At 48.4% G+C, this 21,957-nt stretch overlaps 1 protein-coding gene across 1 annotated transcript in view; it reads right to left on the bottom strand.

The window, feature by feature from the left end:
- LOC119979616 (phospholysine phosphohistidine inorganic pyrophosphate phosphatase) overlaps positions 1 to 21,957 on the bottom strand; it is a 164,696-nt gene that overhangs the window by 13,527 nt on the left and 129,212 nt on the right. The window lies entirely within an intron of this gene.

Below are 21,957 nucleotides of genomic sequence, written 5' to 3'. Positions count from 1 at the left end.
TCCGCCAGGTTCACGTTTTTCAAAAGGAGTACTGAAAGGAGTACTAGGCGCAGGGTGATCACTTGCTGGGGAGGCCGCTGAATCACGGGAGGGCGTTAGATATGGAGTGGTTCTCGTTAAATTAATGGAGATAGGGCTTAAGTGGCGATAATTGGTTTCTTGCCACGCTGTGGCGAGATCCCGATTTCGCCTACGGGAGCAGGCCGGTTGCATCGTAAATTGTTTGGGACCGCGCGCGGTTCTCATTTTTTGACTCTCCCGCTATTCACCGCCTCGTTTTGCTTGAGCCAGAGCATGATGAGGCCAGTGAATCTCGGCCGAAGTGTCATTTGATAGCGATGGGGAGCTCGCCGGCTGAGCTGGCGGGAACACCCTGAAAAACCCGCCACAAATGAACTTAGAAATGTTTCCGTCAAATTCCGCCCTGGGTTTTACAAATGTTTTAGGTTAGGAATGCAGTTTGTAAGTCAAAAAGCAAAATGAACAACACAAATTGGGATATGTGGCATCCATTTTATGGACATCGAGTAACCTTGGATGCCCAAAATGGTGATCGTGGCGTACGTTCACAATTCAGCCGCAAGTCATGCTGGACGCCACATTGGTGAGGGCTGCAATTTGGAGCTCAATGCTTTATCTAACATCATCTGTTCCTCACATTCAGCAGCAGGAAGGATCCCTATTGGGACTATTTAGAGGCCTCATCAACTGCTTTCAGGGAAGTTGCTGTTTGACTTCTACTTACAGAGGCATACAATCATACAGTACAGAAGAGGCCTTTCAGCACATCGAATCTGCACCGACGAAACAACACCAAATATATACTAATCCCACTTTCCAGCACTTGGCCCAAAGCCTTGAATGTTTTGACATTTCAAGTGCTTATTCGTGTACTTTTTAACGGTTGTGGGATTTCCCGCCTCATACTACCCTCCCTGGCAGAGAGTTCTTGTCTCCCACCACCCTCTTTTCCCTCACAGAGGCTCTCAACAGGAGCGGGCTAGATTCCAATCTTTCTTGCCAATATACAGCAGATGGAGCAAAAATGCAGCTTTGTGAGGATTGCAGGCTCTCCCATGGTGCAGTGTGCCATTGACACACAGGCACACACTCCCCTTTGTGGGTGCCACATGTCAATTGGGAGATGTACTGAAATTGAAATGGATTCCTTTCCCTTAACACCCAGCTGGTGAGCGGCCATATGCAGCAAATCATGTCCGTGCTCAATATCCTGGCAACAGCCATAATGTCCTCATCCTACAGTAATTTGCCTTGCCATCTGCATTTCAGTCGCCACAGCAAATCAAAGGGTGGACGTTGGAGACAAGGGCTATCCACTGAACACATGGCCGATGGGTCTGGTGCGCCGTCATGTACACGTGCGCAGCATGTAGTAATTAAAAACCATGCAGCCGCACAATGTAGTAGAGCACATCACTGGAGTGTTGAAGCAATGTTTCTGTTGCCAGAACGGCTCAGGAGGAGGCCCACAGTACTCAGCAGCAGGATTCTCGAGGTCAGTGACGTTCCTGCTGCATGTAGCATAGCCTCACCTTACGAGGACACAGTCCTTGCCATCAATAATATGGTAACTGAGGAGAAGCAGAATGAGGAAGAGGAGGAGGAGGAAGGTGGCAACCTAGACAGCCCTATCTGACCCATCCGTTTAACTCATCCAAACGCAGTACAAGTATCTACAACAAGTACCGTCCCTCTGTCACTGTTAGCACTGTGATCATAGCATCCACTTGCCTGCCACGCATAAGTAAAAGCCAACACAAAATAAACATTCCAAATCAAATTTAGAAATTAAACCATAGAGTGGCACAGTGGCTAGCACTGCTGCCTCACGGCGCCAAGGATTCGCATTCGATCCCGATCCCTGACTCTGGGCTGCACCATCTCCAAGGTGGCTGGCTGACAGCCAGCAGTAAGGAAGTGGAGGCTCTAGGGTGGCAAATACCGCCTTCCTGAGAGAGGGCAGCAGGTTTGTTTTACGTGGAGCCACTGCCACTCCCGCAGGGGCTGCACTTCAGTCGTCATAGTAACGTATTGGAGGACAGATTGCTGGACTGCTGTGACATCCTGCAAGCCCCTTTCAGCACTGATATCCGTGGCCACGATGGCAGCAGCCTGAGCTAAAATGGAGAGCAAGCTGACTTTGCATGACATAAGCCTGAATGTCCACAGCAGCCCAGATGTTGGAGTGCTTTCTACCTGTGTTGCAATGGAAACTGAGACATTGGCCATCAGACGAATCATAGTTCGGTCCATAAGTAGGCTAATTGAGTTGGCTATCACTGTCATGAAGGAAAGTATGGGATTCAAACTCTGTGCAAAGTCCATGCCAGACTCCTCCAAGATAGAATCCGAGAATCCCTACTGTGTAGGAGGAGGCCATTCTGCCCATTGAGTCTGCACCAACGCTCTGAAAGAGCAGCCCACTCTAGGCCCACTTCCTCACCGATCTCCATAACCCCACCTAACATGGGCAATTTATCATGGCCAGTCCACCTAACCTTTCACATCTTTGGACTTCGGAAGGAAACCGGAGCACCCCGCTGTGTTTGCGGGTGTGAGGTTGAAGTGTGAAGTGCCTTGGGACATGTCATCACGTAATACAAATGCAAGTTGTTTTTGCTGTTGATTGAGTATTTCTTCATCATCACGGTCTTCTTGCTTTTCCACCACTGCCTGACCAGGTTGCTGTTCTTGGGTATCTGAAACGGCAAGGAGGGGTGTGTGTGCGGGGAGGTACGTAAGAGATACTTGCTTACACCGTCTGCAGCTTGTAGATCAGAAACGATTTTAGGCTGAGAGAGAACTGGGATGTGAGAAAGAAGGTTAGACACCAGGAGACCGTCTTCTTCTACCATTTTAGCCCCACCACTGGCCATTGTCTTGGCAATGGGTTTCTTAATGATGCCAAACATGGGGGTGAAGATATGCAGCTTCAATCGATCAGACCTGCTACTTACAGTTATGTGCCATCTTTTCCTCCAAGGGAAAGGAAGTGTCTCAGTGTGTGGGACAATCTGTTCAGGTGATGCAGCTGCCATGATTAAATAGCTGGCAAGTGTATGTAAGCTGTTAGAAGTTGAGACTTGCAGCAGTGCTAAATGTGCGAGGACAAAGAAGCAATGAATTTGAGATATAAATGCTGACTGATAAAGATCGTTGGTAGCTGAATGCTGGGGGTTAGGTGGAGTGAGCAGTGTCTGAGGTCCATGGTGCAGTTGGAAAGATATGGCATTTGCAGCCACATTCATTAATTTTGACCACGTATGGAAAGTCATTGAACTTTAGAGTAGATTGTCCACCAGGTTGACAGAACGGTTTTAAAATGGTTTAACGGTCAAAGTATCCCAGCATGCTTTGCCCAAGTGCTTTATACAGACAGTGAATGGGGAGGAACAAGGAGATTGAGGTCAGGATTCTCTGGTTCCTGCCCTGTCATACCTTTCAAGAGGCCCATAGGGAAACCATTATCGATCTCCCCGCGGGGTTCGTGGAGTACGAGCTTCCAAGGCAGGGGACAGAGGCCACCCATTATGCTCATTAGAACTGAGCATAAAAGCCGGTCTGAGCAGGGACCAGCATGTTGGCTGTCTCGATGGGGTCTGTGATTGTAGATCGATACCACCATAGGCCTTTTCCTTCCTACTGCTGGCTTCCTTGATCATTAAACTGGCAAGGAGGAGAAAGGAGACTCCAGGCTCGCTTGCTAAAACGCTCAGTCACCCCGGATGACTACCGTGCAGGAATGTGAGAATATACCTGGAGGAAATGCCGCTATTAAGTAGACTAGAGTCTTTGATGTGGGCTGGAAGATTGGAGCCAATGTGGAGAGCATAAGAGGTACGTCTTTCAGACATCTTGGGGGAAGACCATCAAGAAGCGATCCTCCTGACTGCCTGCGGGACCCCAACCGTTGGAATTATAAATAGTCTTACTTACTCAGCTGCACCGGACTCCAAATCATTTAATTAGTTTGTTGCAATAGTGGCTGAACATTATGATCAGAAACCTTTGTTTATAATTCAATACAGCTGTGTGATCTCTGGGTGAGTTGGTAACTGACTTTTTGACCCACCTGAGGGGGCTGGCAGAGCACTGTGCATTCAGGCCATCCTTTTTGGAGGTGTTGAAGGATAGACTTGTTTGTGGAATAAATAACGCGGCCACACAAAGGAAGCTGTTGATGGAGCCCATGTTAGACTTGAAATGGGCCATTGTGTTGTCACTATCCTGTGAAAATGTGGAGAAAGGGGTACAGGAGCTTCAAGGGACCCAAGGACTATGGGCTTCACAGTTTGACCTGCCCTCCGTATCAGACTCCTGCAGCATCACCGGACAGTGCTGGACTGGCTAGATTACCTCCCAAGAGGCAACCCTAGGTGCAATTCTGTAGTTGGGCCCAGTACTCACCAGCCACTGCAGACCTGTGGGAATCTCCCCTGAGGATGAAGCAGAAGGCTGACCACATTGCCAGATGTGCGGACGGAGAGCACGAGGTGGTCAGAGCTGCCAGAACCGGCAAGGAGAACGCAGCCCAAGGCAGTCGCTGAGGTCCACGAGCCAGGGCCTTGCACGTGGCCCCACCAGAAGAAGATTGTATGGTGCAGCTGAACTGCATTATGGTCCTTATTGCAAGTGAACCTTTGGTGTTGGATATGGACATGGGAGTTACTGTCATCATTGTGGATCAACAGACCTTTCACCGGCTTCGTGCAGGGATCTTACAACTAACATTGTGAGACACCAAGGCTGTTCAGGTTGGAACATGGACTTGACGTGATCCTCAGTTAGCAAAGCTCCGCCACATGCTATTAAATAGCAGACTGCACCCCCCGCCAAATTGAAGAACAAAATGTGGAATACGGTACCATACTGTGGGGGAGCTCGCAGGGTATCCCACCGCAGGGTCAGGAGTCCCTCCTGAAGGATCTACACAGTGCTCACCCAGGCGTCTCGAGATCGCTGGCTCGGATCTATGTCTGGTGGCCTGGCATTGATGGGGACGTGGAGAATCGCACACAGTTGCCCAGCATGTCAGCAAAACTCCCACACAGTGGCCTCCCTTAATCCCTGGGAATGGCTGGGATGTCTCTGGGTGAGACTGCACGTCAATTTTGCAGGGCCCTTCATGGGGGTCCATGTTTCTCATTATTGTGGGTGCCCACTTGAAATGGCTCCATGTTTATAAAATGGCCTCGACGGCTTCCAGGGCCACCGTCGAGAAGCAGAGGTGTTAGTTCAGTACTCAATGGATCTCTGAAATCCTGGTAACGGACAACAGAACGCCGTTCACGAGTGAGGAGTTTGCCCCATTCACTCAACTGAACAGGATCCGGCACATCTGAACTGCCCCAGACCATCCCTCATTTTACAGCCTGGCGGAAATGGCGGTTCAAAATTCAAAAGAGGCATAAAGAAGCAGACCGCGGGCTCCATGGACAAGCGACTGGCACAGTTCCATTTTAACTACAGGGCAATGCCGCACATGACAAAAGTGGTGGCACCAGCAGAACTGCTAATGGGCCGCAGGCTCTGGACTCACTTTAGCCTGACTGTCCCGAACCTGGGTGGAAAAGTGGAAGTGCAGCGAGAAGCACAGAAATAGCACCATAACTGAAGTTCCAATCAGGGAGCTCTGTCCTACGCCCACAACTTTGGAGATGGGGAACTCTGGCTCCCTGGAGTCGGGATTGAGAGAACGGGGCAAATGGAAAATCCAACACTGTAAATTCTATGATTTTATGAATATGCGGATCATGTCAAGAAGCAGCAGCCCGCGCTACATGATGCCCAACTAGAGACGTTGATGCCTCCAATGTGAGAAGAACCACCCCTCAGCCAGGGAACCCAACCAGCCATGACCCATCGACCGGGCCAGGAGGAGAATGACGAATCCAGCTCAGTTATGGACACAGAAGCAATCGTTCAGACAATGCTGTGTCCAAGATTCAGCAGATAGCCCTCCAGAGATTGGTCAGAAAAAGGCGATCGACCAACTGGTGTACACCACCTGACCCAGACCCGCTGTAGGCAGAAGCTCAGCCTTGGGCAAGGTGGTGCACAAAGACCCCATTGATGGCGGCAGAGGGTGAATCTTCGGACTTTGCGTGGTGGGTGGGTTGACGTAACCCCCATGAGGCCCAAGGGGAAACCATTATCGAACTCCCAGTGGGGATCAGTAGGGGGCAGAGGCCCACCCAGCTGGGGCTCGATAGAATTGAGCATAAAAGCCGGCCTTAGCAGGGACTGTGACTGTAGATGGGAAGATTATTGTTAAAAGTAAAATAAATCCTTCCCTTCCTACCACTGGCTTCCTTGGTCATTAAGCCCAGCCACGTGTTTCTCGGCGGCGTGCCGTTCGCTGGAGGCGGGATTCTCACTTCCTTCTGCTTGTTAATGGGAATTTCCATGGAAGCCAGCCCAAGACACTGGGAAAGCTGCGGGTGGGGGTGCCCTGCCAGCAGGAAAAGAGAATCCCAATGGCTGGAGAATACCGGCCTGAATTCTGTCTCTGAGCAAAAATAATAACAAAGAGAGCTTGGAAATTATGCAAAAGACAGAGACTGATGAATACGTAGTTCAAGAGATAGCCCATGCTGAAATAAGGGACCAATTGCTTAGACACATGTCACGGTAGAAGAAAACGATTAGCTCACGCATTCCAGGACAATTGAAATATCTGTAGGCCAGAGATAGAGGCCGAACATATGAGAAAATGTGGTAAACATCTTAAATGTGGCTTGGTGGAATACTGCCTTATGTCAGTGCGGCCAAGATAGCGGAAATGGATAGAAATGGAATCAGTTTCTCCCAAATGTTAGTGCTCTCAGAACAGCTTGAAGTCCATTCACTTTAACAGTCTGGAGGGTGGGAACTAATCATGGTGGGCCTAGGAACCAGGTTGTATTAATTACTTGTCATTTAATGTAATCTGTAGAATGGTTGTTATGACAAATGTATATCGTCATTATCCATGCATTTTAAAGCTTGTTGCTTAAAACACTTGGACCTGACTCACACGAGAGGCTATTGCAGGATTAACAACCCTCTGTTGTAACTATAACCATGGAAAATCTACAAGGTATTTCAGCTGCAAGCCAATCAGACACTTAAAATTTTTTTTCGAGTACCCAATTCTTTTTTATTCTAATTAAGGGGCAATTTAGTGTGGCCAATCCACCAACCTTGCGTATCTTTTACCCTGCTTTGACTCTGCACATCTTTGGGCTGTGGGGGTGAGACCCACGCAGACACGGGGAGGATGCGCAAACTCCACAAGGACAGTGACCCGGGTTTTCACTTTGCTGTGGGCGTGGATGCCTTCAGCTCAAGTGATCATTCCCCATAAAACATTTGACTGGTAGACAGTTTGCCTACAACAAATCACTGAAATTCAATGTACTGTATTTGAGGAGCTTTAAGATCCTGAGAACACATAACCAAATGCAAAAATGCAATTTTCTTTTGCATGCCTAAGGTGAGCATGACGAAAATAAGTGTTATGATTTTAATAGTTCTTTCCTTAATCTAGTCCTGGTTTAGTTCCAGTCTGCACAAACTCGCCCACAACTGTGGCTACTCTCAGGTTTTGAGAGTTTGGCTGGACTTCTTCTTCTGCTAATGCACAAGATCAACATGATGCATCCATCGAGGTTTGACAAGTCTGGGCAATTTTTTAATTGGTTGGAGCCTTTAGAACTGACATTGAAGCAAATGATGACTCAACTTTTCTTAGCTGTATTGATGGGAAGGAGGCAAAACATAATGTCGTTGAGCGTTTGTTTTTTTTTTACGAACGAAAGCTAGAGAGGGAAGAACAGGTCAGGCAGGAAAAAAATAAAGCCAATAAATAGAGATTAGAACTGGCGGAGCGAATGGGACATATGGGAGGGTCGTTAGGTCAGGCAGATTTTTTAAAAGATTGTTACAATTGTGTTTTGTGCACAGATTAGCTCCATAAGATTGCCATATTAATAAATTTAAACAGCTGAGTTACTCTAATTGTCACGCAATACTTGAACTAAATACTAAACCAATCTTTCCCTGGGCCTGATGGCAACCTCAGGATTAAAGTGAGACAGCAAGTGAAAAACTAAATACCACTAAGCGAAACAACAAAATGCAATTTCAGAGGACATAGGCAACGCTGGTTAACTGAACCAGTTACCTAAACTCTAATTGCGTCAACGTTTATTTTAGGGTTTTAACTGAAAATAACAGACTGAAACTAGGATCCAGGAATACAAGTTCCAGCAAAATCGCAAGCTTGGCAACTTCCTAGCTTTTCTGGGCCTCTTGTAGATGAACTGAAAGTGCTGCCAAGCTCCAGAACCGCACCTGACCGTCAATGTCAAGGAACTCTTAACAGTTGAAAGATGAGAACCGTGAGCATTTAATCCGAACATCTTTTCGATTTCATCCATTATTCAAGCAAGAGTTCACTTGCAATGATTTGTGTTTTACCAGTGACACTGATCATTTTGTTGAGAACATAGAACATACAGTGCAGAAGGAGGCCATTTGGCCCATCAAGTCTGCACCGACCCACTTAAGCCCTCACTGCCCTCCCCGTAACCCAATAACCCATCCTAACCTTTTTGGTCACTAAGGGCAATTTAGCATGGCCAATCCACCTAACCTGCACGTCTTTGGACTGTGGGAAGAAACCGGAGCACCCTGAGGAAACCCACGCAGACATGGGGAGAACGTGCAGACTCCGCACAGCCAGTGACCCAGCAGAGAATCGAACCTGGGATCCTGGCGCTGTGAAGCCACAGTGCTATCCACTTGTGCTACCGTGCTGCCCGTGTTGTCTATTAAGGTGCCAGGAAACTCCTGGCGGTATTGTGCTACACATTTCCCCTTTGTTACTTTCTCCCCTCTCCTTCAACTGCCTGGATTCGGAAATAGATAATATTTACGGGAGGTGGTAGTTGGGCTGGAGTAGGTTTGGAGATAGGAAGGACCAGCGAAACTGGTCACCAGGCGGGGATAGATTGAGGGTCTGGAGGGCTGAACGAGAACAGTGGGGCAGGAGTGGTGGGAAAAAAGGACTGAGTTTGGATTGAATGGAATTTATGCAAGGTGGAGGATAGGAGGCAGTCTAGGAGAGAATTCGGATCATCATGCCAAAGAAATGGATGCAGAAGATGAGCTAAGTATTTGTGACATGGGTTTGAGAAACTAAGCTTGGTAATGAATAGGGCCCAAGGTTGCAAAAAGCTTAGTTCTAGCCAAGGTAGTAGCCAAGGAGGAGGAGCATGTGGCAATAATACCAAGTTTAAAATGGGAACTAAGGACAATGTCTTCCCAATGGTTAACTGGAAGAAATTAAAGTTTGTCAGAAAAAACAGGCAGACTGAACATTTCTGCATTTGCCAGGTGATTCATGTGCAATCTCCCACCCTTCTGTCCCAGAACTATGACCTAACATGTTTACCAGCATTGATAGTTCCAGGAACTTCTTTTGCTCGATCTTGACCCGGTAATTAATCTAGCGATTTTGACCCAGTTAGAGCCACTTTTGATTCGCTGGTCTATCGTTATATATTGGTATATTGGTTTAATTTTCAAATTGCATTTAATAATAATCTTTATTATTGTCACAAGTAGGCTTACAGTTAACACTGCCATGAAGTTACTGTGAAAATCCCCTCGTCGCAACACTACGGCGCCTGTTTGGGTACATAGAGGGAGAATTCAGAATGTCCAATTCACCTAACAGCACGTCTTTCGGGGCATGTGGTAGGAAACCAAAGCACCCGGAGGGAACCCACGCAGACACAGGGAGAACGTGCAGATTTCGCACAGGCAGTGACCCAAGCTGGGAATCGAATCTGGGACCCTGGCGCTGTGAAGCAGCAGTGCTAACCATGCATTATGATATAAAAAGCGCCAAATTTTTTGTATAACAGTTACATATAACAGCTGTATTGCTCTGTTCCATACTCATTCACCTGGAATCTATCAAGCAGTAGAATAATTAAGAATTAAACAATACTCAACACATCGATGCTGGGCCTTCTGTAAATATGCCATCAAATATAAAATGAGGAACTGTGTCCAAAGGTTTTGTGTGAGGCTGCTATTGAAATGTCAAGCTTCTGGATGTCAAGCTTCCCCTCTCGCAACACCCACAAACAGAGCTCTGAAGCATTTCTAGAGAGAGTTAAACCAGCAGTTATGATTCCTGGGTTGGATTGTTGAGAGATCTTTGTAACAAAAAGATAGACAATTGCTTCTTCAAAGAAGTAGAGATAGTCCGATCATGCTTGGAATTATAAAAGGATTCCTAAGCGTCTGCAGCAGATGGCTCAAAACCATCATTAAATCATGCACCAAAGTGTTGGATTCTTGCTCAAAAATAAAGAGCAGCTGTGGACAGCTGCAAAAAATATGTTCCTCGGATTAAGCAGTGGAATCGATAGCCCTGCATGTCATAGCAACTCTGTATACCAAGCATGAAGTAATGTGCCTGATGCCCAGTTCTGCTCTACACAAAGAACAGGAATAGGGCCAGATGACATTGCCATCTTTTGTACGCTACTTCAGCCTCTTTCATATAACCTCTTTTGATTCAGTGTCAATCTTTGTCCGATTATATTTCTGTAAAGTCGTTTTGGGATCTTTCAGCATTAAAGGTGCGATATAAATACAAGTGTTTGATATTGATTTACTGCCAGTTTTGCTGGCATTCTGATCGTACAATGTGACTCTTGGCTCTGCCGACGACAACCCCCCACCCCACTGCCCCTACACAACGCCTTGGTCGCCAAGGTCACACATTCATTAAAATTCTAGCAATACTAGTTGCAATGCGGCCATTTTTCTTTGGTCCCAAACACTTCATTCCTAACAGTATTTACTGGGTAGCCAAGTGAACAGCTTTATGGTATGGACAGAGCAGGAGCCAGTTTTATCGGAATAGCAGGAGGTAGCTTAGGGATGAGCAATTACAAAGAGAGCGTATTGGCAAGAAAAACAATAAGAGAAGCGTGACATTGTAATGGAAAACAGCTGCATTTGGTCCTGAGCAAGGGCTATGGGTACGATCATTTGTCAGGTGTGGGGCCGCATCTCAAGCATCAACCTTTATTTTCCTTTCAGATGCTGATGTAACTTTGTCAGATCGATGGCACTTTAATTGCTTAAAAAAAATATCAAAAAGAAATTTTGCAAAGCACGGTAGGAAAAAGAAACAATGCCTTATGGCCAACTTACTTGGCAGGGAAAAATGAAGCATTTTTGCTTCAGGTTCAGCTTGGTCTTGGCTTGATCGATTTTGTCATAGTTCCCAAGAGGTTAAAAGCCATCTCTGCTCACAGAAGAATATGCCAGCTCACTTTGTTACAGTAATTGTCAGTTTATGCAAAAGAAAGGGGTCTCGATGGAGGAGCCAAGCCACTCCATTCAAATACGCCCGTGAATGGCAACTCTTTTTTGAATTTATCATTGAAATTCATGAGGTCTAAGCCATACCCTTATTCTGAGGGTCTGAAAAATGAGTGTGTCCATCCTGAACCTTCAAAGAAATTGGAATTCTTCTACAATCTGCAGTTAGTTTGAAGGAGCTAAGCCAGAACTTCTTAAATTGAGGAAAATGAAAAAGCCTGTACCTAAAAATATCTTATTTAATTTAAATATTTAATTTAATTTTTAATATTTAGTCTGAGCATAGAAGTTTAAAACTATTGTGTACCATATGAAGAATTGACTGAGCTTGCTAAGTACTCAATAAATGTTGCATTTCTGCTATTGTTCATTTACTGTGGCACAGCTTAATCAATGTGTTGGCAGTTAAGATTGAAACATGATCTAATTTTATTGTAGCACCTTTTAAAAATAAAAGGATCCCATGAAGGCAGAGGATAGAACCAGTAGTTGATATGAAGCAAAAAAGGGTTTCCTAATCATTTCCCAAGTATACGCTGGGTATCTGGGCAAGTGAAACCCCTACAATTAAGGGAGCTGGATTCAGCCTGGAGCACAATCTGAAATCTGGGGCGGGATTCTCCGACCCCCCGGGGGTCTTCTACAAGACCCCTCCCCCCGGGGGTCGGAGAATCGCCCGGGGCCGCCGTCAATCCCGCACCCGCCATGTCCCGAATTCTCTGCCCCCCCGAGATTCGGCGGGGGTGGGATATGCGCCGCGCCGGTTCGGCGGGACCCCCGTGGCGATTCTCCGGCCCACGATGGCCTTTCCTGCCACCGTGGTTTAAACCATCTCTGGTACCGGTGGGATTGGCGGCGTGGGCGGGTTCCAGGGTCCTGGGGGGGCGTGCGGGGCGATCTGACCCCGGGGGCTGCCCCCACGGTGGCCTTTCCCGCGATCGGGGCCCACCAATCGGCAGGCAGGCCTGTGCCGTGGGGGCACACTTTTTCTTCCGCCCTCGCCATGGCCTTCACCATGGCAGGGGTGGAAGAGAACCCCTCCCCTGCGCATGTGCCGGTATGACATCAGCAGCCGCTGACGCTCCGGCGCATGCGCGGACTTACACCAGCCAGCGAAGTCCTTTCGGCCCCGGCTGGCGTGGCGCCAAAGGCCGTTCATGCCAGCCGGCGGAGCGGAAACCACTCCGGCGCGGGGCTAGCCCCTAAAGGTGCGGAGAATTCCGCACCTGTGGAGCGGCCCGACACCGGAGTGGTTCACGCCACTCCGACACGCTGGGACCCCCCCGCCCCGCCGGGTAGGGGAGAAGCCCGGCCCTGGTGTCAAAATTGTTTTGGGTAATAAGGATAAAACAAAATCTGTGATTAAGGAGAATGGTTGCCATGTGGGGAATTTTGTTGAGGCGTCAGAAGTCTTGCCCACTGGCTGGAGATCTAGCAAGAGACCAGAGTTTCCTCTGTTCAGGGCAGCCCACTGAACCACAAGCCAATCAGACAGTGGCAAGTGTTATATTACCACGACTGGTAATATGTTGTATTCTTTGTCTTTTCTTCCAGAATGACCTGATGAAGTGTTGACAAAGAATATACCAATCAAAAGATTGAAACAAAACTAATTTATTTATTTATTTTTAAATTTAGATTACCCCATTATTTTTTCCAATTAAGGGGCAATTTAGTGTGGCCAATCCACCTACTCTGCACATTTTTGGGTTGTGGGGGTGAAACCTGCCCAGACACGGGGAGAATGTACAAACTCCACACGGACAGTGACCCAGAGCCAGGATCGAACCTGGGACGTTAGCGCCGTGAGGCAGCAATGCTAACCACTAGGCCACCATGCTGCCCTCACAAAACTAATTTATTATTACACTATTAATTAAATGAAGTTTGCACACTCTACTGAGTTATAGATGATAAACAAATGATATTGAATCTGTACTATAGTATTCAATATTCTAACTACTAACTACACAATGACAGGACCTTGTGCTATATATCTCTAATCAACTTTCAATCTGCTCTCCATGCTCTCTTCAGCTTCTCTCAGAATTCCTTGAGAGGCTGTCTTAAATACAGTGAATTAGTAACGCCCTCTAGTGTTTGATTTATACATAGATGTAATTATTAACCCTTCACTAACCTGACTATATACATATCATTACAGCAAGGCCAACAGCAGGCCTCCCCCTGAAATCAAGACCCCGAGAGCTGCCGACCAATCAGATGCCCGAAGGTCCTGTGCTCATCAGTCACAGGGGAAGCCGTGGCGGGCACCGAAAGGAAAAGCACCGGAATCCCATGATTTGAGTGACCCCAGGCCACAAGTAAGTACTGCTGGGAGGTGTTTTTTGGGGGGGGGGGGGGGGGGGGGGGGGGGGATGGTGGAAAGAGTGCAGGGAATGGTAGCAAGGATAGGGGCTGGCTCTCAGTTCGCATCCCTCTTCCTGATGTCCAGGCACTCGATCAAGCATGGAGTGCCTTCGATTGAGGCCCCCTCTGTCCAACCAGAGGTGTCAAGCTGGTTCCATAGGTGATGTACCATCAATTGAACGCGAGACGAGTTGCTGAACAGAAGTATGGCTTTAATCTGCTAGATGTTAGCCCTGCGGTCGATTACAGTAGAAGGACGACCGCCGGGTATTTATACCCCGCCCTGGAGGCGAGGTTAACTCAGCCTCTCGACCATTTGGGGAGCCGTCACATCACTGGTCTCAACCAACCGGTCGAGAGGCACATGACCGACCAGGGCCAATGGTAAGCCGGTGTTCTGCACCAATGGCAGGCAGATTTGCTAATCCTACCACCACATTCACCCCTTGTGGAGAAAGAAGCCGGGGGGGGGGGGGGGGGGGGGGGGGTCAACAAGAGCTGGGGGGGGGGGAGATCTAGTGGTATGAGTAGTAAGGAGAGAAGGAAAAAAAATATATCCTTGGCTTCCCACTGGCCCAGACATTTAGCAACAGTACATAGTGTCCGTACAAGGTCCATGGTGGTGTTGAAAGTTAAATGGACTCGATCAGCCTTTTCGTTGCCCATGACGTCCTGGCAGACCGCCACAGTGGAGTTGGTGACGTTGGTTCAGCCGATGGTGGCGGTTCAGCTGATGTCCTGGACTCCGGGACCGATGGTCCTTGAACTGTCTCCGTCCCCCGGGCTGGTGGGGGAGACGCCATGGATGGGGGAGGGGTGGCCTGGGTGGGGCGCTGGGGGAAAAGGGACAGGGGGGGGGTCTGTGGTGAAGGGGGGGGGGGCAACCTATGGACCTCGGACCTGATGAAGATCCGGTCCTGGGCGCTGTACCGTCTGCTCCGGGTCGCGACGGGTTTGCAATCGGGGGTGAGATTAGCAAACAAGGAGGGAGGGTCCACTTTGAGGGACGCGAGGCTGCAGACAGTGAGGGGGGGTATAGGGCCGCCGGATTGGAAGGTCAAGCTCTGCAGGTTGCACTGGAAGTCCAGTCCTAGGAGTGCTGGTGCGCAAATGTCGGGGAGGATAAGGAGTTTATAATTTTTTAAAACCTTCCCCTGGACCGTGAGGTCCGCGATGCAGCACCCAATGATGCGGACGGAGTGCGAACCTGAGGCTAACCCGAATTTGTGTTTTACAGGGTGGACAGGGAGCACGCAGCGTCTTACCGTGTCAGGGTGTACGAAGCTTTCCATGCTCCCGGGGTCCAGCAGGCAGCCCGTCTCGTGCCCGTTGAGGTGGATTTGCATCGTCGTCTTGGTGAGCGTGCATGGACGTGACTGGTCGAGCTGAATGGCCGCGAGCCATGGAGAAGGTCCATCGTCGTTGCCGTCGTCGGCCGAGTGGGTGCTGACAGGACCTTGTGTGCCAGTCCCGGATGGCGGCGCCCAGGATCGCACGTGGAGTCGGGGCCCCAAGATGGCGGCGCCCAGGACCCGCACGTGGGGTCGGGGCCCCAAGATGGCGGCGCCCAGGACCCGCACACAACGTCCGGGGCCCAAGATGGCGGCGCCCGCAGGACCCTCGTGGTTGCTGTGGGCGGGGTTAGCGGTGCCGGCGGGCCGATCGGAGCGGCTGAGAGCGGGGGCAGAGAAGCACACAGGCCGGGCCGGGGAGATTGGCGCGGTGCACTGGAAGGGCCCGGAGGACGAGATCCCCGGTCTCTGCGCGGCACAGCAGCGACCGATTTGGCCTGGCAGACCGACGAAAAATGGCCCTTCTTCCCGCAGCTCTTACAAATGGCGGAGCGGGCCGGGCAGCGGTGTTTGTACAGCTGGTTAGTGATGCAGTGAGGCCAAAAGCGTGGGTTCACTTCCCGTACCAGCTGGGGTTATTCATGTGGCCTGCCTTCTCAACCTTGCCCCTTGCCTGAGGTGTGGTGATGCTCAGGTTAAATCGCCACCAGTCAGCTCTCCCCCTCAAAGAGGAAAGCAGCCTATGATCATCTGAGACGATGGCGACTTTACAGCACTTATTCTGAAATATATCAGTACTGCAGTTATATAGATAACTAAAATTTACACAGGCCTAGATTTTACATAGAATCAGAATAAATAGCAGCATGTTAGAGAAAAGGCGTAGATGAAAGGGGACATTTCTGTTGACCCAGTTGTAGGGAGTTAAAAGAAGTATCAAGTTAATGAGTCTGGGCATGTCAGAACCTGAATTCAGCACCCTACGTAGCTCACAAACATGAAGTCATGATGCTGTAAATTCATCCTATTAACACACCAAGCAACAGATGACATCCCTGCTGAACACAACTGTTGCCTCCTTAATCTGGATTGTCAGTTTTAACAGGTTCAGTCCAAACATTGCTTTTCATTTTTTAGTTTTAGCTCAGCGACTAATTTCAATCTCAAATTGCACGAGCCTGAAAAGTTTCAAAACAATTGATGGAGTAAACCAGGATGTGTTACTTCAAAGTTAAAATGGCAGTTTAATTTGCAGCCAAGACTTGATTCACTGGAAGCTCTTTCTTCTGGTTGATTTTTGTGGCGGGGGGGGGGGGGGGGGGGGGGGGGGGGAGGGGAGAGGAGGATTACAATACATAATCTGAGGAGGGCTTCAGGAAAGGTGTAGGCAGTGTACAGAAACGTCCCCCGAAAGACATCAACATTTATTTTCATGATTTTTCTCCATAGCCGCCGTTCAGGCTTGCACACTGAAAGCTTTAGGACCATGCAGCTTAAGGTTTCTTTCAACAAAGAGGAGCGGAAAACATTTGGTTCAGCCTGATGCACGTGGTTAGTTTAAACATTCTACCAGCCCTGCACTTCTGAAGAGGGTGAAGTGTTTGTTTTTACAGTAACTCCCAATAAAAGCAGATGAAGACTGATGAGGTTATTCTGGGGAAGATGGATGATCTCACCGGGGGATTAGTGTGGTCAGGGCAAGCCTTGCTGAAGTAAACAAAGTACAGTTCTGAAAGGAACATTTTAAAAATACTGCACAACCTGTTTTTCTAGGACCACACTTTGTGCTACTGCATTTTTAAACGATGTAGAAACTGTTTATTGATTGTTAAATTGAACTTTTCAGAAGTTGGTGTCATTTCTTTTTTAAGCTTTACTTTTACAAACAAAAAGTGCACCATCTTTCCATTGAGATCCATTATCATAACTGAGTGGATTCATTTACAAACTTAGTGGATTCTTTACTTCTTCAGTCTCATTTTATTCTGAATGGGAACTATCTTAAGAGTCAGTTTTTAGAAATACACATGACTCAATTTTACAATTAAATGGAGTGTCAGCGAGCTTTTTCTGACTGATTATATTCAACTCCTACAAGTCAATACCCCTATTTGATTGCCTGACAACGAGCATCACCGGAGTACAGTGATCCCCGTGCTATGTGTTATGCAATTATGCCAATATCTTTACAGTTGTCCTGAGAATAGAGAACTGCTTTGGAATAAATGAAGGAGATGTGCCACACAGTGCTACTGTGTAAATTATGTTGAATGCCAAGCATATGAAGAGATTGAAAGAACAATCATCCATTATACGGATCAGCAGAAATGGCACGTGAAGGTAATGGGCATTAATAAATAGCAACCTGAATGAACATGACCATTTGCTTCTGTGATCAAATCTCACTATAGCTGAACTAGAGACGATTAGTGTTTGAATTTCCTGCTTTCCGGTGTGATGGGGGCAGAGAATCAAAAGATTCCCCAGGAAGCTGAATCTGAAGATTAAGTACAAGGCTATATCTCAGCAGCTGATCTCACATTGAAAAATAATAGCTACTTGATGGCTGCATCAAGATAGCACTCGAGAGTGTCATGCTCCAGAATACTGTGATCTTTCAGTCAATACTTTATAAAAACTACACCAGGCTACAGAAAGGTGGCTGCCTGAAGGTCACCTGACTTCTCTTGTGGATTGAGACATTGCCCTGTCACAAGTGGGAACACATGGAATGTTCCAGACTGATGGTGACTCGATGTCTTTTGCGGAATTCAAAGGGATAATTTCAAATTGAATGGGTCATTCTGATGCAAAAGGCTGTCTCAAACTCTCACGGTTTTAAAGTCAGCACAGAGGATTTATAATTGACCTGGTCACCCATCTTGTTTGGAAAAGGCCTTTGGACTTGTAACGGATCACACGATGAGGTGGTCATGTTTGTTGCCTGCTTTTAAAATAGCAAATGCTGCTCTGCAGAGGATTCCACTAAAAGTCATCGGCCAGCTGCAGGCACTAAAGAGCAATACCTTGAAAGTGGGAGGATTCCTCCTACCTGTTCCACGAGTGCTCCGGCTTCCTCCCACAGTCCAAAGGTGTGCAGGTTAAGTGGATTGGCAATGGGGGATGATCTTTTGGAGGGTCGGTGCAGACTTGAAGGGCAGAATGGCCTCCTTCTGCACTGTAGGAATTCTATGATTCCCAATCCCTTGAAAATTTGACTATAGGAAGCTTTGCAACTTAGAACAGTACAGCACAGAACAGGCCCTTCGGCCCTCGATGTTGTGCCGAGCAATGATCACCCTACTTAAACCCACGTAACCTGTATACCCGTAACCCAACAATCCCCCCATTAAACTTACACTACGGGCAATTTAGCATGGCCAATCCACCTAACCCGCACATCTTTGGACTGTGGGAGGAAACCGGAGCACCCGGAGGAAACCCACGCACACACGGGGAGGACGCGCAGACTCCACACAGACAGTGACCCAGCCGGGAATCGAACCTGGGACCCTGGAGCTGTGAAGCATTGATGCTAACCACCATGCTACCGTGAGGCCCCTTAACTTGCTAGGAATCCTCTGCTGCAAGATCTTTGCTCCAACTAAAGAATTGACACCTTAGAAACTACAGGCCTGCCAGGAAAGAGAGACTGGGACAATCATACACTTGGATTGTATTTTTTCCACCCTCATCTGTAGAGATTCTTTGAAGTTTGTCGCTGACATGGTTGGCTTGCAAGAGAGTTTTTTTTTTTTTTTTAAATTTAGATTAGCCAATTATTTTTTCCAATTAAGGGGCAATTTTAGTGTGGCCAATCCACCTACTCTGCACATTTTTGGGTTGTGGGGGCGAAACCCACGCAGACACGGGGAGAATGTGTAAACTCCACACGGACAGTGACCCAGAGCCGGGATCGAACCTGGGACCTCAGCGCCGTGAGGCGGTTGTGCTAACCACTAGGCCACCGTGCTGCCCGCAAGAGAGTTAAATAGGCCGCTGATTAACTGTCGCCTCTTTTACACAACTGGGAACAAGCACTGAGGGTAGCAAAGGCACCTTGTATTCTGAATGGAGGAATTTAGTGTCCGTCACCAATAGTGCCTTGGTAGCTACAGACAGAGCTGGCAGATTTCTAAAGGACATAGCTCAGGACTGGGGTTGTAGAAAGCGGTGAGGGAGCCAACAAGGACTGGGCTTGTAGAAAGTGGTGAGGGAGCCAACATGAGGAAAAAACCTTCCTGATCCCGCCTTCACCAATCTATTTTTCGAAGGTGCATCTGTCCATGACAGTATTGTAGGAGTGACCATCAAACAATCTTTTGGATAAGAAGTCTTATCTTCACATTGAGGATACTCTTCATTGCGTTCGGTGGCACTACCACGGTGCTGTACTCAGAACAAATCTAGCGGTTCAAAACTGCATCCTCAACAGCAGAATTGTATTCAATTTCAATCTGTACCTTCATGGTCTGTTATATTCCTTACTCTACCATAACCATCAAAACAGGTTATCAAATCAGGTTCAATGAGGTGTGCAGGGGATACACATCAGTGCAAGAGACAAGGGTGAAACATTTGCATTGTAACCATCTTCAGCCAGTGCCGAGTGGATGATCCATCTCCTGACCATCAGATGACAGCCTTCAATCTATTTGATTCACTCGTATATGGTATCAAGAAACAGGTTTAGGCACTGGATACTGCAAAGGCTATGGGCCCTGGCAACATCCCAGCAATAGTACTAAACACCTGTGTTCTCGAACTAGCTGTGCCCTTAGCCAAGCTGTTCCAGTACAGCTCCAACACTGGCATTTACCCAGCAATGTAGAAAATCGTCTAAGCAAGTCCTGTCCTAAAGAAGACAGAATAAATCCAATTCTATCAGTTTTCACCCCATCAATCCACAGTCAATCATTTGTAAAATGTTGGAAGGTGTCGCTCAAAGTTATATCAAGTGGTACACATACAGCAACACCCCCTTCACTGATGCTCAGTTGGGTTCCACAAAGGCCATTTGGCTCCTTACCTTGTTATAGCTTTGGTCCAAATATAGAAAATAAAACAGTTGAACTTAAGAGATGAGGTGAGATTGACTGTCCTTGACATCAAAGTTGCAGTTAACTGAGGCATCAAGGATCCCAAGCAATACTGACGTCAATTATAATCAGGGAGAAAACTCCATTGCCTGCCCTCATACGTGGCATAAAAGAAGATGGTTGTGGTTGTTGGAGGTTAATCATCTCAGCACCAGGAAATCCGCTTCATGAATCCCCCAGGGTAGTGTCCCAAGCCTAATCATCTTCAGCTGCTTCATTAATGACCCCCCACATCATAAGGTTAGTAGGGATGTCCGCTGATGATTGCAAAGTGTTCAGGAGCACTTGCGCCTCTTCAGATACTCAAGCCAACTGTGTTCATATGCAGCAAGACCTGGACAACATTTAGTCTTGGGAAAGTACCATTTGCGACACACAAGTATCAGGCAACGACCATCTTCAAGAAGAAGTTACCTTGCCCCTCCTTGACATTCAATGCCCCCCCCAAAGCCATGGCAGAAGCCCTCCGGCCAGCATCACGTATCTCGGCCGAATGTGGCGATGTTGGACATTGTCCGCACGCCTTTTCTCTCTTCCCACAGCTGGCAAGCCAGGCTTCCGACCGCTGGCACCACATGTGGCCCGTGCTGTCGGTAACCCGGCCCATCGGAGGTGGAGCATCGCGGGTGGGACTGCTGATGATGTACGAACAGTGTTGCGACTGCGCTCGTCCCAATGACGCTGGTCTGGAGGGGGTGGAGCATCGCGACCCAGCGTCAAACCGGCACCTGCCCCGATTCTGGTGTCGGGAGCCATTCTTCGCCTGATCACCGTCCTCGATTTCGGCGTCGGGCTATGGAGAATCCCGCCTAATATATTTTCCCAAAAAGGTAGGGGAGTCTAAAACTAGAGGGCATAGGTTTAAGTTGGTGGGGGGGGGGGGGGGAGATACAAAAGGGTCCAGAGAGGCAATTTTTTCCACAGAGTGTGGTGAGTGCCTGGAACAAGCTGCCAGAGGCAGTAGTAGAATCGGGTACAATTTTGTCTTTTAAAAAGCATTTAGATAGTTATATGGGAAAGCTGGGTATAGAGGGTTATGGGTCAAACACGGGCAATTGGGACGAGCTTAGTGGTAAAAGCTGGGCAGCATGGACAGATTGGGCCTTAGGGCCTGTTTTCGTGCTGCAAACCACTACTCTTATTGAGGCACGGAAGCAGTGGGAGTGACTATTATTTTGTTACAGTCTGATAGCATTTAAATAAGAGTTCCCAATTTTATATTTTTTAAAATTATTCTTTCGTGGGATGTGGATGTAGCTGGCGAGGCCAGCATTTCTTGCCCATCCCTAAACTGACTAGAAGTGGACATGTTGGGGGTGATTCTCCAATATGCAGGCCAAGTGTTCGCGCCGTCATGAATGCCGTCGCGTTTCACGACGGCGCGAACCGGGCCTGGGTACAACCGATTCTGGCCCCAATAGGGGTCCAGCATGGCGCTGGAGCGGTTCGTGCCGCTCCAGCCTCCTTTCGCGGCGGCAAACCGGCGCGGCGCCAACCCGCACATGCGCAGTTGGGCCGCGCTATCCTGCGCATGCGCGGGCGACTTCTTTAGCACGCCGGCCCAGACTCAAGATGGCGTCAATGTTCAGGGGCCGGGCGCGCGAGAAAGTAGGCCCGGGTGGGGAGAGGCCGGCCCGGTGAAGGAGCCCCCCTCTCCTCCCCACAGGCCGCGCCCCCCCCCCCTCCCCCACCGTTCGTGCAGAGTACCCGCCGGCAGCGACCAGGGGTGAACGACGCCGGCGGGACTCTGTCGTATCAGCGCGGCCGCTCGGCCCATCCGGGCTGGA

This window comes from Scyliorhinus canicula, chromosome 16 (assembly GCF_902713615.1).
Source record: "Scyliorhinus canicula chromosome 16, sScyCan1.1, whole genome shotgun sequence".
Taxonomy (NCBI): Eukaryota; Metazoa; Chordata; class Chondrichthyes; order Carcharhiniformes; family Scyliorhinidae; genus Scyliorhinus; species Scyliorhinus canicula.
The sequence above is the reverse complement of the archived record's forward strand: the minus strand, read 5'-3'. Positions and strand labels throughout refer to the sequence as shown.